Source organism: Haliotis asinina, chromosome 14, assembly GCF_037392515.1.
Source record: "Haliotis asinina isolate JCU_RB_2024 chromosome 14, JCU_Hal_asi_v2, whole genome shotgun sequence".
Classification (NCBI taxonomy): Eukaryota; Metazoa; Mollusca; class Gastropoda; order Lepetellida; family Haliotidae; genus Haliotis; species Haliotis asinina.
In genome coordinates this window covers 31,778,059-31,795,140 of record NC_090293.1, presented here as the reverse complement: position 1 = coordinate 31,795,140, position 17,082 = coordinate 31,778,059, and positions in this window count along the sequence as shown.

The window sequence follows — 17,082 nt, the reverse complement described above, 5'->3', positions numbered from 1 at the left end:
TGTGTTTACAGGCACTCTGATAAAGAAACCATAAGCAATATCCTTCTTCACCATGACATCAGGTGCAAATTACAACTCAGTTTTAGGTTACAAGGTATTTCTCACGAATAAGCATATGCTTTAGACATGCATTTTCTATACACTAAGGACCAATGATGTGAAACATTGACATATTGGTTATTTATATTGCTAGGATCGTGGATGCCATCGTCCTGGGGGCAGAGATGGATCTTGAAGTCCCCCAGAGGCAGGACGACTGCCAAGAAGATTTTCCATGGACAGAGAGACGACAGAGGACCAGACAGGCATGTGTTTACAGACACTCTGATAGAGAAACCATAAACAATATCCTTCTTCACCATGACATCATGTGCAATTTACAAGATAGTTTTAGGTTACAAGGTATTTCTCACGAATAAGCATATGCTTTAGACATGCATTATCTATACATTAAGTATCAATGATGTGAAACATTAACATATTGGTTATTTATATTATCAGGATTGTGGATGCCATCGTCCTGGGGGCAGAAACGGACCTTGAAGTCCCCCAGAGGCAGGACGACTGCCAAGAAGACTTTCCATGGACAGAGAGACGACAGAGAACCAGACAGGCATGTGTTTACAGGCATTCTGATAAAGAAACCAAAAGCAATATCCTTCTTCACCATGACATAATGTGCAATTTACAACATAGTTTTAGGTTACAAGGTATTTTTCACGAATAAGCATATGCTTTAGACATGCATTATCTATACATTAAGTATCAATGTTGTAAAACATGAACATATTGGTTATTTATATTATCAGGATCGTGGATGCCATCGTCCTGGGGGCAGAAATGGATCTTGAAGTCCCCCAGAGGCAGGACGACTGCCAAGAAGACTTTCCATGGACAGAAGGACGCGAGAGGACCAGACAGGCATGTGTTTACAGGCACTCTGATAAAGAAACCATAAGCAATATCCTTCTTCACCATGACATCATGTGCAAGTTATAACTTAGTTTTAGGTTACAAGGTATTTCTCACGAATAAGCATATGCTTTAGACATTCATTACCTATACATTACGTATCAATGATGTGAAACATTAACATATTTGTTGTTTATATTGTTAGGATCGTGGATGCCATCGTCCTGGGGGCAGAAATGGACCTTGAAGTGCCTCAGAGGCAGGACGACTGGCAGGAAGACTTTCCATGGACAGAGAGACGACAGAGGACCAGACAGGCATGCGTTTACAGGCACTCTGATAAAGAAACCAAAAGCAATATCCTTCTTCACCATGACATCACATGTGCAAGCTACAACTTAGTTTTAGGTTACAAGGTATTTCTCACGAATAAGCATATGCTTTAGACATTCATTATCTATACATTAAGTATCAATGATTTGAAACATTAACATATTGGTTATTTATATTATCAGGATCGTGGATGCCATCGTCCTGGGGGCAGAAATGTGCCTTGAAGTCCCCCAGAGGCAGGACGACTGCCAAGAAGACTTTCCATGGACAGAGAGACGACAGAGGACCAGACAGGCATGTGTTTATAGGCACTCTGATAAAGACACCACAAGCAATATCCTTCTTCACCATGACATCATGTGCAAAATACAACTTAGGTTTAGGTTAGAAGGTATTTTTCACGAATAAGCATATGCTTTAGACATGCATTATCTATACATTAAGTATCAATGATGTGAAACATGAAGATATTGGTTATTTATATTATCAGGAGCGTGGATGCCATCGTCCTGGGGGCAGAAATGGACCTTGAAGTCCCCCAGAGGCAGGACGACTGCCAAGAAGACTTTCCATGGACAGAGAGATGGCAGAAGACCAGACAGGCATGTGTTTACAGGCACTCTGATAAAGACACCATAAGCAATATCCTTCTTCACCATGACATCATGTGCAAATTACAACTTAGTTTTAGGTTACAAGGTATTTTTCAGGAATAAGCATATGCTTTAGACATGCATTATCTATACATGAAGTATCAATGATGTGAAACATGAACATATTGGTTATTTATATTATCAGGATCGTGGATGCCATCGTCCTGGGGGCAGAAATGGATCTTGAAGTCCCCCAGAGGCAGGACGACTGCCAAGAAGACTTTCCATGGACAGAGAGATGGCAGAAGACCAGACAGGCATGTGTTTACAGGCACTCTGATAAAGACACCATAAGCAATATCCTTCTTCACCATGACATCATGTGCAATTTACAAGATAGTTTTAGGTTACAAGGTATTTCTCACGAATAAGCATATGCTTTAGACATGCATTTTCTATACACTAAGGATCAATGATGTGAAACATTGACATATTGGTTATTTATATTGCTAGGATCGTGGATGCCATCGTCCTGGGGGCAGAAATGGATCTTGAAGTCCCCCAGAGGCAGGACGACTGCCAAGAAGATTTTCCATGGACAGAGAGACGACAGAGGACCAGACAGGCATGTGTTTACAGACACTCTGATAGAGAAACCATAAACAATATCCTTCTTCACCATGACATCAGGTGCAAATTACAACTTAGTTTTAGGTTACAAGGTATTTTTCACGAATAAGCATATGCTTTAGACATGCATTATCTATACATTAAGTATCAATGATGTGAAAAATGAACATATTGGTTATTTATATTATCAGGATCGTGGATGGCATCGTCCTGGGGGCAGAAATGGATCTTGAAGTCCCCCAGAGGCAGGACGACTGCCAAGAAGACTTTCCATGGACAGAGAGATGGCAGAAGACCAGACAGGCATGTGTTTACAGGCACTCTGATAAAGAAACCATAAGCAATATCCTTCTTCACCATGACATCATGTGCAATTTACAAGATAGTTTTAGGTTACAAGGTATTTCTCACGAATAAGCATATGCTTTAGACATGCATTTTCTATACACTAAGGATCAATGATGTGAAACATTGACATATTGGTTATTTATATTGCTAGGATCGTGGATGCCATCGTCCTGGGGGCAGAAATGGATCTTGAAGTCCCCCAGAGGCAGGACGACTGCCAAGAAGATTTTCCATGGACAGAGAGACGACAGAGGACCAGACAGGCATGTGTTTACAGACACTCTGATAGAGAAACCATAAACAATATCCTTCTTCACCATGACATCAGGTGCAAATTACAACTTAGTTTTAGGTTACAAGGTATTTTTCACGAATAAGCATATGCTTTAGACATGCATTATCTATACATTAAGTATCAATGATGTGAAAAATGAACATATTGGTTATTTATATTATCAGGATCGTGGATGGCATCGTCCTGGGGGCAGAAATGGACCTTGAAGTCCCCCAGAGGCAGGACGACTGCCAAGAAGACTTTCCATGGACAGAAGGACGCTAGAGGACCAGACAGGCATGTGTTTACAGGCACTCTGATAACGAAGCCATAAGCAATATCCTTCTTCACCATGCCCATGTGCAATTTACAAGATAGTTTTAGGTTACAAGGTATTTCTCACGAATAAGCATATGCTTTAGACATGCATTATCTATACATTAAGTATCAATGATGTGAAACATTAACATATTGGTTATTTATATTATCAGGATTGTGGATGCCATCGTCCTGGGAGCAGAAATGGATCTTGAAGTCCCCCAGAGGCAGGACGACTGCCATGAAGACTTTCCATGGACAGAGAGACGACAGAGGACCAGACAGGCATGTGTTTACAGGCACTTTGATAGAGAAACCATAAGTAATATGCTTCCTCACCATGACATCATGTGCAAATTACAACATAGTTTTAGGTTACAATGTATTTTTCACGAATAAGCATATGCTTTAGACATGCATTATCTATACATTAAGTATCAGTGATGTGAAACATGAAGATATTGGTTATTTATATTATCAGGATCGTGGATGCCATCGTCCTGGGGGCAGAAATGGATCTTGAAGTCCCCCAGAGGCAGGACGACTGCCAAGAAGACTTTCCATGGACAGAGAGACGACAGAGGACCAGACAGGCATGTGTTTACAGACACTCTGATAAAGAAACCATGAGCAACATCCTTCTTCACCATGACATCATGTGCAAATTACAACTTAGTTTTAGGTTACAAGGTATTTTTCAGGAATAAGCATATGCTTTAGACATGCGTTAGCTATACATTGAGTATCAATGATGTGAAACATTAACATATTGGTTATTTATATTATCAGGAGCGTGGATGCCATCGTCCTGGGGGCAGAAATGGATCTTGAAGTCCCCCAGAGGCAGGACGACTGCCATGAAGACTTTCCATGGACAGAGAGACGACAGAGGACCAGACAGGCATGTGTTTACAGGCACTCTGATAGAGAAACCATAAGCAATATCCTTCTTCACCATGACGTCATGTGCAAATTACAACATAGTTTTAGGTTACAAGGTATTTTTCACGAATAAGCATATGCTTTAGACATTCATTATCTATACATGAAGTATCAATGATTTGAAACATTAACATATTGGTTATTTATATTATCAGGATCGTGGATGCCATCGTCCTGGGGGCAGAAATGTGCCTTGAAGTCCCCCAGAGGCAGGACGACTGCCAAGAAGACTTTCCATGGACAGAGAGACGACAGAGGACCAGACAGGCATGTGTTTACAGACACTCTGATAAAGACACCATAAGCAATATCCTTCTTCACCATGACATCATGTGCAAAATACAACTTAGGTTTAGGTTAGAAGGTATTTTTCACGAATAAGCATATGCTTTAGACATGCATTATCTATACATTAAGTATCAATGATGTGAAACATGAAGATATTGGTTATTTATATTTTCAGGAGCGTGGATGCCATCGTCCTGGGGGCAGAAATGGATCTTGAAGTCCCCCAGAGGCAGGACGACTGCCAAGAAGACTTTCCATGGACAGAGAGATGGCAGAAGACCAGACAGGCATGTGTTTACAGGCACTCTGATAAAGAAACCATAAGCAATATCCTTCTTCACCATGACATCAGGTGCAAATTACAACTCAGTTTTAGGTTACAAGGTATTTCTCACGAATAAGCATATGCTTTAGACATGCATTTTCTATACACTAAGGACCAATGATGTGAAACATTGACATATTGGTTATTTATATTGCTAGGATCGTGGATGCCATCGTCCTGGGGGCAGAGATGGATCTTGAAGTCCCCCAGAGGCAGGACGACTGCCAAGAAGATTTTCCATGGACAGAGAGACGACAGAGGACCAGACAGGCATGTGTTTACAGACACTCTGATAGAGAAACCATAAACAATATCCTTCTTCACCATGACATCAGGTGCAAATTACAACTTAGTTTTAGGTTACAAGGTATTTTTCACGAATAAGCATATGCTTTAGACATGCATTATCTATACATTAAGTATCAATGATGTGAAAAATGAACATATTGGTTATTTATATTATCAGGATCGTGGATGGCATCGTCCTGGGAGCAGAAATGGACCTTGAAGTCCCCCAGAGGCAGGACGACTGCCAAGAAGACTTTCCATGGACAGAAGGACGCTAGAGGACCAGACAGGCATGTGTTTACAGGCACTCTGATAAAGAAACCATAAGCAATATCCTTCTTCACCATGACATCATGTGCAATTTACAAGATAGTTTTAGGTTACAAGGTATTTCTCACGAATAAGCATATGCTTTAGACATGCATTATCTATACATTAAGTATCAATGATGTGAAACATTAACATATTGGTTATTTATATTATCAGGATTGTGGATGCCATCGTCCTGGGGGCAGAAACGGACCTTGAAGTCCCCCAGAGGCAGGACGACTGCCAAGAAGACTTTCCATGGACAGAGAGACGACAGAGAACCAGACAGGCATGTGTTTACAGGCATTCTGATAAAGAAACCAAAAGCAATATCCTTCTTCACCATGACATAATGTGCAATTTACAACATAGTTTTAGGTTACAAGGTATTTTTCACGAATAAGCATATGCTTTAGACATGCATTATCTATACATTAAGTATCAATGTTGTAAAACATGAACATATTGGTTATTTATATTATCAGGATCGTGGATGCCATCGTCCTGGGGGCAGAAATGGATCTTGAAGTCCCCCAGAGGCAGGACGACTGCCAAGAAGACTTTCCATGGACAGAAGGACGCGAGAGGACCAGACAGGCATGTGTTTACAGGCACTCTGATAAAGAAACCATAAGCAATATCCTTCTTCACCATGACATCATGTGCAAGTTATAACTTAGTTTTAGGTTACAAGGTATTTCTCACGAATAAGCATATGCTTTAGACATTCATTACCTATACATTACGTATCAATGATGTGAAACATTAACATATTTGTTGTTTATATTGTTAGGATCGTGGATGCCATCGTCCTGGGGGCAGAAATGGACCTTGAAGTGCCTCAGAGGCAGGACGACTGGCAGGAAGACTTTCCATGGACAGAGAGACGACAGAGGACCAGACAGGCATGCTTTTACAGGCACTCTGATAAAGAAACCAAAAGCAATATCCTTCTTCACCATGACATCACATGTGCAAGTTACAACTTAGTTTTAGGTTACAAGGTATTTCTCACGATTAAGCATATGCTTTAGACATTCATTATCTATACATTAAGTATCAATGATTTGAAACATTAACATATTGGTTATTTATATTATCAGGATCGTGGATGCCATCGTCCTGGGGGCAGAAACGGATCTTGAAGTCCCCCAGAGGCAGGACGACTGCCAAGAAGACTTTCCATGGAGAGAGAGACGCCAGAACACCAGACAGGCATGTGTTTACAGACACTCTGATAGAGAAACCATAAGCAATATCCTTCTTCACCATGACATCACATGTGCAAGTTACAACTTAGTTTTAGGTTACAAGGTATTTCTCACGAATAAGCATATGCTTTAGACATGCGTTATCTATACATTAAGTATCAATGATGTGAAACATTAAGATATTGGTTATTTATATTATCAGGAGCGTGGATGCCATCGTCCTGGGGGCAGAAATGGATCTTGAAGTCCCCCAGAGGCAGGACGACTGCCATGAAGACTTTCCATGGACAGAGAGACGACAGAGGACCAGACAGGCATGTGTTTACAGGCACTCTGATAGAGAAACCATAAGCAATATCCTTCTTCACCATGACGTCATGTGCAAATTACAACATAGTTTTAGGTTACAAGGTATTTTTCACGAATAAGCATATGCTTTAGACATTCATTATCTATACATGAAGTATCAATGATTTGAAACATTAACATATTAGTTATTTATATTATCAGGATCGTGGATGCCATCGTCCTGGGGGCAGAAATGTGCCTTGAAGTCTTTCAGAGGCAGGACGACTGCCAAGAAGACTTTCCATGGACAGAGAGACGACAGAGGACCAGACAGGCATGTGTTTATAGGCACTCTGATAAAGACACCATAAGCAATATCCTTCTTCACCATGACATCATGTGCAAAATTCAACTTAGGTTTAGGTTAGAAGGTATTTTTCACGAATAAGCATATGCTTTAGACATGCATTATCTATACATTAAGTATCAATGATGTGAAACATGAAGATATTGGTTATTTATATTATCAGGAGCGTGGATGCCATCGTCCTGGGGGCAGAAATGGACCTTGAAGTCCCCCAGAGGCAGGACGACTGCCAAGAAGACTTTCCATGGACAGAGAGACGACAGAGGACCAGACAGGCATGTGTTTACAGGCACTCTGATAAAGAAACGATAAGCAATATCCTTCTTCACCATGACATCATGTGCAAATTACAACTTAGTTTTAGGTTACAAGGTATTTTTCACGAATAAGCATATGCTTTAGACATGCATTATCTATACATTAAGTATCAATGATGTGAAACATTAACATATTGGTTATTTATATTATCAGGATCGTGGATGCCATCGTCCTGGGGGCAGAATTGGATCTTGAAGTCCCCCAGAGGCAGGACGACTGCCAAGAAGACTTTCCATGGACAGAGAGATGGCAGAAGACCAGACAGGCATGTGTTTACAGGCACTCTGATAAAGACACCATAAGCAATATCCTTCTTCACCATGACATCATGTGTAAATTACAACTTAGTTTTAGGTTACAAGGTATTTCTCACGAATAAGCATATGCTTTAGACATGCATTTTCTATACACTAAGGATCAATGATGTGAAACATTGACATATTGGTTATTTATATTGCTAGGATCGTGGATGCCATCGTCCTGGGGGCAGAAATGGATCTTGAAGTCCCCCAGAGGCAGGACGACTGCCAAGAAGATTTTCCATGGACAGAGAGACGACAGAGGACCAGACAGGCATGTGTTTACAGACACTCTGATAGAGAAACCATAAACAATATCCTTCTTCACCATGACATCAGGTGCAAATTACAACTTAGTTTTAGGTTACAAGGTATTTTTCACGAATAAGCATATGCTTTAGACATGCATTATCTATACATTAAGTATCAATGATGTGAAACATGAAGATATTGGTTATTTATATTATCAGGATCGTGGATGGCATCGTCCTGGGAGCAGAAATGGACCTTGAAGTCCCCCAGAGGCAGGACGACTGCCAAGAAGACTTTCCATGGACAGAAGGACGCTAGAGGACCAGACAGGCATGTGTTTACAGGCACTCTGATAAAGAAACCATAAGCAATATCCTTCTTCACCATGACATCATGTGCAATTTACAAGATAGTTTTAGGTTACAAGGTATTTCTCACGAATAAGCATATGCTTTAGACATGCATTATCTATACATTAAGTATCAATGATGTGAAACATTAACATATTGGTTATTTATATTATCAGGATTGTGTATGCCATCGTCCTGGGGGCAGAAACGGACCTTGAAGTCCCCCAGAGGCAGGACGACTGCCAAGAAGACTTTCCATGGACAGAGAGACGACAGAGAACCAGACAGGCATGTGTTTACAGGCATTCTGATAAAGAAACCAAAAGCAATATCCTTCTTCACCATGACATAATGTGCAATTTGCAACAAAGTTTTAGGTTACAAGGTATTTTTCACGAATAAGCATATGCTTTAGACATGCATTATCTATACATTAAGTATCAATGTTGTAAAACATGAACATATTGGTTATTTATATTATCAGGATCGTGGATGCCATCGTCCTGGGGGCAGAAATGGATCTTGAAGTCCCCCAGAGGCAGGACGACTGCCAAGAAGACTTTCCATGGACAGAAGGACGCGAGAGGACCAGACAGGCATGTGTTTACAGGCACTCTGATAAAGAAACCATAAGCAATATCCTTCTTCACCATGACATCATGTGCAAGTTATAACTTAGTTTTAGGTTACAAGGTATTTCTCACGAATAAGCATATGCTTTAGACATTCATTACCTATACATTACGTATCAATGATGTGAAACATTAACATATTTGTTGTTTATATTGTTAGGATCGTGGATGCCATCGTCCTGGGGGCAGAAATGGACCTTGAAGTGCCTCAGAGGCAGGACGACTGGCAGGAAGACTTTCCATGGACAGAGAGACGACAGAGGACCAGACAGGCATGCGTTTACAGGCACTCTGATAAAGAAACCAAAAGCAATATCCTTCTTCACCATGACATCACATGTGCAAGTTACAACTTAGTTTTAGGTTACAAGGTATTTCTCACGAATAAGCATATGCTTTAGACATTCATTATCTATACATTAAGTATCAATGATTTGAAACATTAACATATTGGTTATTTATATTATCAGGATCGTGGATGCCATCGTCCTGGGGGCAGAAACGGATCTTGAAGTCCCCCAGAGGCAGGACGACTGCCAAGAAGACTTTCCATGGAGAGAGAGACGCCAGAACACCAGACAGGCATGTGTTTACAGGCACTCTGATAGAGAAACCATAAGCAATATCCTTCTTCACCATGACATCACATGTGCAAGTTACAACTTAGTTTTAGGTTAGAAGGTATTTCTCACGATTAAGCATATGGTTTAGACATGCATTATCTATACATTAAGTATCAAAGATGTAAAACATGAACATATTGGTTATTTATATTTTTAGGATCGTGGATGCCATCGTCGTGGGGGCAGAAATGGACCTTGAATTCCCCCAGAGGCAGGACGACTGCCAAGAAGACTTTCCATGGACAGAGAGACGACAGAAGACCAGACAGGCATGTGTTTCCAACTGTGTTAGAAAGAAGATATGCTTGGATATGAATGTTTGTTTAATATAGAGTCCACACTCATTCTCTCAAAGTATACAGTCGCTCAGTTGTAGGTGGGAAAGGCTGATGCTGGTTTCTGAATCTAAAGGAAGTGGTAGTGTAGCCTAGTTGTTCAATTGTTGGCACGCCATATTGAATGCCAGTATTCGAGTCCCCACTTAAATACCATGTCTAACGTCCACATCTAATGCCCGTATTTGGAATATTGCTAAAAGCTACATAAAACCACACTCACTTGCTGTTGTTAAACCAATCTACATACGTGAGAAATGTGATTCCTGAAGCCTATGCATGACTCTTTGTCTTTCAGACGCAGGATCCCTGGCACATTCTGGATTTGGTGTTGTGTCCCTCCACCCCCTTCCACACGGACCTCAGAGAGACCGATGGGATGAGCTTTTGTCTGATGGTGGCTCCATAGTACGTCCGCTCTCCGCGTAGCCCCCGCCGACTGTACATGGAGTAGGTTCGGTGCTAGGGCCTGATTGTACAGTCAGGATGGTTGTTACAGCAACCCAGCTAGTTTAGGGTTGGCACACTCTGTGGCCCCAGTCTTTCTCAGCATCCCCAGTAGGCCCAATGCTGACTGCACTTGACTGGTAGATTTAGGTGGTAGTGTACATAGGGTCCCCTCGTGCATGCTCTGCATGATGCTATCTATAGATGGCATAACTTACTGTTCATCCACCATTCCGTCCTTCAGTAGGTAGTTTCCAGACACAGCAAGTCCCGGATGGTCACTTTGAGGGTCAGTGTACTGGCCGACTGCACGACCACCTGCTGGTAAAGTATTTCACTATTTCAGTTTAATATTTAGATTAAATTTTGTTTTCCACGACCCGACATATTTGTTTTGCATTTAAATCTATGCAGATCACCAGATAACTGAATGGTTAAAGCGTTCGCTCAAGACGCTCCAAACACCCCTAATTCGATTTCCCATATGGGTACGATGCGTGAAGCGTATATTGTTTCCCGTTGTGATATAGCTGGAATATTGCTAAAAGCGGTGTAAAAATTACACTCACGCAGTCATAATCTGTGTTGGAAGCATTAATTATGTCAAATGTTCTTGGCCTTTTTCAGTAGAACCGTCGCCCACGCAGACAACTGTTTCTTTCAAACAATCTTTTGAAGAAAACATAAAATGCAATGCATCCTTGTTTACCATGACGTCTACAGCAAAGTTACATCTTGAGTTTTAGGTTGGAGCTTTTTTCACGTGTATGCATATATCTGGCATTTATACACACAGTAGGTACCAGTGATGTACAATGTATTCACTTTACTATTAGGAGCGTGGACGGAACCACCCTGGGGGCAGAAATGGATCTTGAAGTCCCCCAGAGGCAGGACGACTGCCAAGAAGACTTTCCATGGACAGAGAGACGACAGAGGACCAGACAGGCATGTGTTTATACGTACTCTGGTAAAGAAACCATAAGCAATATCCTTCTTCACCATGACATCATGTGCAAGTTACAACATAGTTTTAGGTTAGAAGGTATTTTTCACGAATAAGCATATGCTTTAGACATGCATTATCTATACATTAAGTATCAATGATGTAAAACATTAACATATTGGTTATTTATATTATTAGGATCGTGGATGTCATCGTCCTGGGGGAAGAAATGGACCTTGAAGCCCGTCAGAGGCAGGACTTTCCAAGGTCTCATGTGGAGACAGGACTGCCACGGAGCCGAGAGGACCAGGTAGGTACTCTTTTGAAGTAATCTTACGAAGAAAACATAAGAAGTACCCTTGTTCGCTACAACGTCATATGGAGTGTATCTATGTAGGAATTATTAGTGATTGGACCCGTTAATATATATTTTTTATGCTTACACTTAGGACCCTTTACAACATCGTCCTGATGGCACAAATGGATCTTGAAGTCCCCTAGATCCAGGACGACTGCCAAGAAGACATTCCAAGGACTCATGTGAAAGCAGGACGACTGCCACGGAGCCGACAGAGGACCAGGTAGGTACTTTTTGAAATAATCTTTTGAAGCGAAACATAAGAAATACCGTTGTTTACTATAACGTCATATGTAGTATATGTATGTAGTAATTATACATGGTTGGACCTCTAAATATATACTCTACTTTTACATTTAGGACCATGGTCACCATCGTCTTTGTTACAGAATTGGATCTTGAAGTCCCCCCAGATGAAAGACGACTGTCAAAAAGACATTCTATGGACATAAGTGGACGAACGACTCATGTGGAGGCAGAACTACTGCCACGGAGCCGACAGAGGACGAGGCAGGTAGTCTTTTGATATAATGTTCTGAATAAATCATAAGAAATACCCTTTTTGACATGAACGTTATATGTAGTATATCTATGTGGACACCATGTTCCTGGGGACACAATTGGACTTTGAAGTCCCCCAGAGCCTGACGACAGCCAAGAAGACAGAAGTGAACGAAGGACTCACCTGGAGGCAGGACGACTGGCACGGAAAAGACAGAGGAGCAGACAGGTACTGTTTTGAAATAATCTTTTGAGGAAAACATAAGAAATACCCTTGTTGACAATAACGTTATATGTAGTATATCTATGTAGTAATTAGGAACGATTGAACCCATTAATATATTCTCTACTTTCACATTGGACACCATGGACACCATCGTCCTGGGGGCACAATTGGACCTTGAAGTCCCCCAGAGGCAGGACGACTGCCAAGAAGACATTCCACGGACAGAAGTGGACGAAGGACTCATGTGTTGGCAGGACGACTCCCAAGGAGCCGACAGAGGACGAGGCAGGTAGTCTTTTGAAGAAAACATAAGAAATACTCTTGTTCACTATAACGTCATGTGTAGTATATCTATGTAGTAATTATTAATGATTTAACATGTAAATATATTCTCTACTTTTACATTTAGGACCATGGACACCATCGTCCTTGGGGCACAATTGGACGAAGAACTCTCATAGAGGCAGGACGACTGCCAAGAAGACATTCCAAGGACTCATGTTAGGCAGGACGACTGCCACGGAACCGAGAGAGCACCAGGAATGTACAGTTGTGACATAGTCTTTCGAAGAAAAGATAAGAAATATCCTTTTTCACCATAACATAATATGTAGTATATCTGTGTAGTAATTACCAGTGATTTCTCGCCTCAATGTATTCTCCATTTTTACATTTAGGACCGTGGACACCATCTTCCTTGAAGGAAGACGACTGCCTAGAAGACATTCCATGGACAGAAGTGGAGGCAGGAAGACTCCCACGGAGCCGACAGAGGACCTGACTGTCCAGTCAGGATGGTTGTTGCAGCAACAGACCAGCTAGTTAGGGTTGGTACACTCTGTGCCCCTGCACTTTCTCAGTATTCCCCATTAGGCCCAATGCTGACTGCACTTGACTGGTAAATGTAGGCGTTAAAGTAGATGGGGACCCCTCATGCTTGCCCTACATGATACTGTCATAGAGATGGCATAACTAGACAGAGTAAGTCCCATATGGTCACTCTTGGAGGCAGTGTACTGACCGACTGCGACCACCTTCTGGTAAAACGTTGCAATATTTCAGTTTGATATTCTTGTTAAATCTTGTTTTTCACGAGTTACGCTTTTGTATTATAATCAGTGTATTGAGAATCAATGTGAAATAGTCTTTACCTCAACTTATAAGAATCCTACTTAAGTGAGGACGATAATTGATGATATTTTTCCTTGACTTTTCAGACACGTGAACGTCACCATGTGCACGCTGCGCCCCTCCCTCCTCCTTGACCAACTCGCCAACATGGTTTTACGTGTCGGGCTTAAGTTACCTCTGACTCTTTTCAAATGTACGTCAAAATATATATACATATGAAGCAGCAGCAACGAAAAGTTGGCGGTATTACGCAGTGTGTCTTGTTTGTGTTCGAGAATTTGACATTGTTCGGAATGGTGACAATAAAAAGCGGCAAATCGCCCACAATTGTACTTGTTTTCATTTTGCTTTTGTTGATTGTGGGAAAGTTGTGCTGTCGTGGAGAACTGTTTGTCAACGAAAATCGGATGTGGTGGTCTTTATCTACTTTGGTGTAGTCAAGTTTTTGTTTTTCCATGCACGGTCAACGTCCCACCTTTGTTGCAATATTGGAACATTGAATAATCAGCTTTTTATACACGTACATGTATACCAATGCTAGTTTTAAAATGTTCAGCTGGACAATTCCTTCCAGCTAATTTACCCACCGAAAGAGGAAATTAGACAAGGCCAACATTCAAACAAAAACACTAGAGCAAGAGAGGTACTATCTACACACCAAACGTTACAACACAAAATACTGTCAGCATTACCAGATCACATCGCTTAGATGTTTTTAGTAAGAATCCCGCGGCTGACGGTGAGTGATTCAAATACACGCAGCATTCGTCACCACTTGCTTTGATAAACATAATTTGATATGTGTTGACGATCTTACTAGCTTGTTATGGAGATTGTACATGCGCTGTCAACAGTTTTAGGAAATGTAATACTAGCATATCTGAGTGAGTGTGTGAGTGAGTGCGTTTAGTTTTCGCCGCACTCAGCAGTATTCCAGCTATATGGCGGTGGTCTGTAAATAATCGAGTCTGGACCAGACAATCCAGTGATCAACAACATGAGCATCGATCTGTGTAATTGGGAACCGATGACATGTGTCAACCAAGTCAGTGAGCCTGACCACCCGATCCCGTTAGTCGCCTCTTACGACAAGCATAGTCGCCTTTTATGGCAAGCATGGGTTGCTGAAGGCCTATTCTACCCCGTGACCTTCACGGGTTTTTAGGAAATGTAATACTAGTATATCTGAGTGAGTGAGTGAGTGAGTTTAGTTTTACGCCGCACTCAGCAGTATTCCTGCTATATGGCGGTGGTCTGTAAATAATCGAGTCTGGTCCAGACAATCCAGTGACCAACAACATGAGCATCGATCTGCGTAATTGGGAACCTATGGCATGTGTCAGCCAAGTCAGCGAGCCTGACCACCCGATCCAGTTAGTCGCCTCTTGCGACAAGCATAGTCGCCTTTTATGGCAAGCATGGGTTGCTGAAGGGCTATTCTATCCCGGGACCCTATCTATTCTATCACGGGCCCTATTGTATCTGAATAATTAATCAACATTAATCTTTAATTTAACACTGGGCATATATTTCACATCTGTGTCAATATTTTAGTAAGACGTTTTTGGTCATTCATATATTTTTCACTGCATTCAGTTACAATTCCACTTGGGGTATTGAAATAAGGCTACACCAATGTTCAGTTTGAGGGTGTTCTGCTTTGGGATTAAATGTGCTGAGGGTTTTTTAAGAATACACTTTATTTCCATATTCAGTTCCCAGTTGTGATTATTAATCTCTATTTAGAAATATATTTGAACTATGAGGTGAACATCTTGTAATAATTACGTTAGAATTTGACTTTAACATGTCTGTAAAATAAATAAGCAAAATCCCAAACAGAAATACAGTGTATGAGCACTCCAGTGATATTAAGTTCCGTTACAATCGAACAGACATAGAGTTATCGTTCCTGTCTGAAGTTGTTCTGATGTTCTTACGCCAGTATGAAATCCCTCGAGAGGGGCACGACTCGCTATTCAGCTTGTCCCGGAATAACAAGAGTTGGTCACGAATGAACTCGACTGGGGCCAGTGACGTGACTTTAACATTCCTCAACATTTATCATGTCGTACCATTACCCATTATCGATCCCCAACGGTTCTGGTGTGTTACATACGCTATCAAACTGAAATTAATTATTCCCATGAAATGGAATTATACATCCTAGTTGTTGTTTTTTTTTATTCATAGCAGCAAGATGCTGTAACTCAAACTCCAAACTCAGGTACAACTGTCCGATCCTTTTTAAAACATAACAATGCAGAGAACGCGTTTTCAGATTAAAGGAGGACATCAGCCGATACCTGAAGGCTGGAAGACCTCAAGCAACACATGATCGGGACACATTGGAAATTTCTCTCCTAACACCGGAGTAAAAGCCGGAGGTGCTAAAATGACTTGATAACGTATGTTTGGGAGAGCGCATGATGACAAACTGTGCGAGGATAGGTTGCATCACGGGAGTAAATGATAAACAGAAAATGAGGTCAATATCGATGTATGTGCACTAAGGTGGAATGTAAGATTACAAGGTGCATAATCACAGTGGCAGAGCTCTGTTCACAACAGACTAAACACCATATGCATGAGTATATTGTACACATACCGGCCATCACAGATGTCATGTAAAATAAAACAATTTTTTTCAACACAAAGACATTGCACAATGAAGCTGCAGAACAATTAACACTTTAGCTTTGAACAATTAACACATTAGCTTTGTGTAAAAGATAGAATATTCTCATACATTTTCAAACCATCTGCAAAATTACAGGTGTTAGAACGTTTAAGCATTACAATAGCACACAGATTATCAAATAAGCAATACATTTTACATGCATAAAGCAGAAATAGAAAAAAACTCAATATTTTTTTTGTAAATCACTATAGTGCATTGTTATTTAAATGTATATACACAAAATCTTTATGAGAACTTATATTTGTTGCACCCCAAGAGGATAAAATAGACCGAAGTTATCTTTAAACATTTCACTCCAAAGCATGATCAAAATGGACCAATTAAATATTTATGAAATCAGTGTTTAAACACTTAATGAATTTCTAAACGTTACTCGACTTCTGTGAGCGTATATACACTAAAATATATATTCAGTTACGTCATACAATTATTGCAGAGAAGTTCTTTAAGACAACAATTGCCCGAAAGATAAATCCCAGCAGTCCAAGGGCAAGCATCAACAGTGGCAGAAACAGGGGCAGATAATCATTCTACACT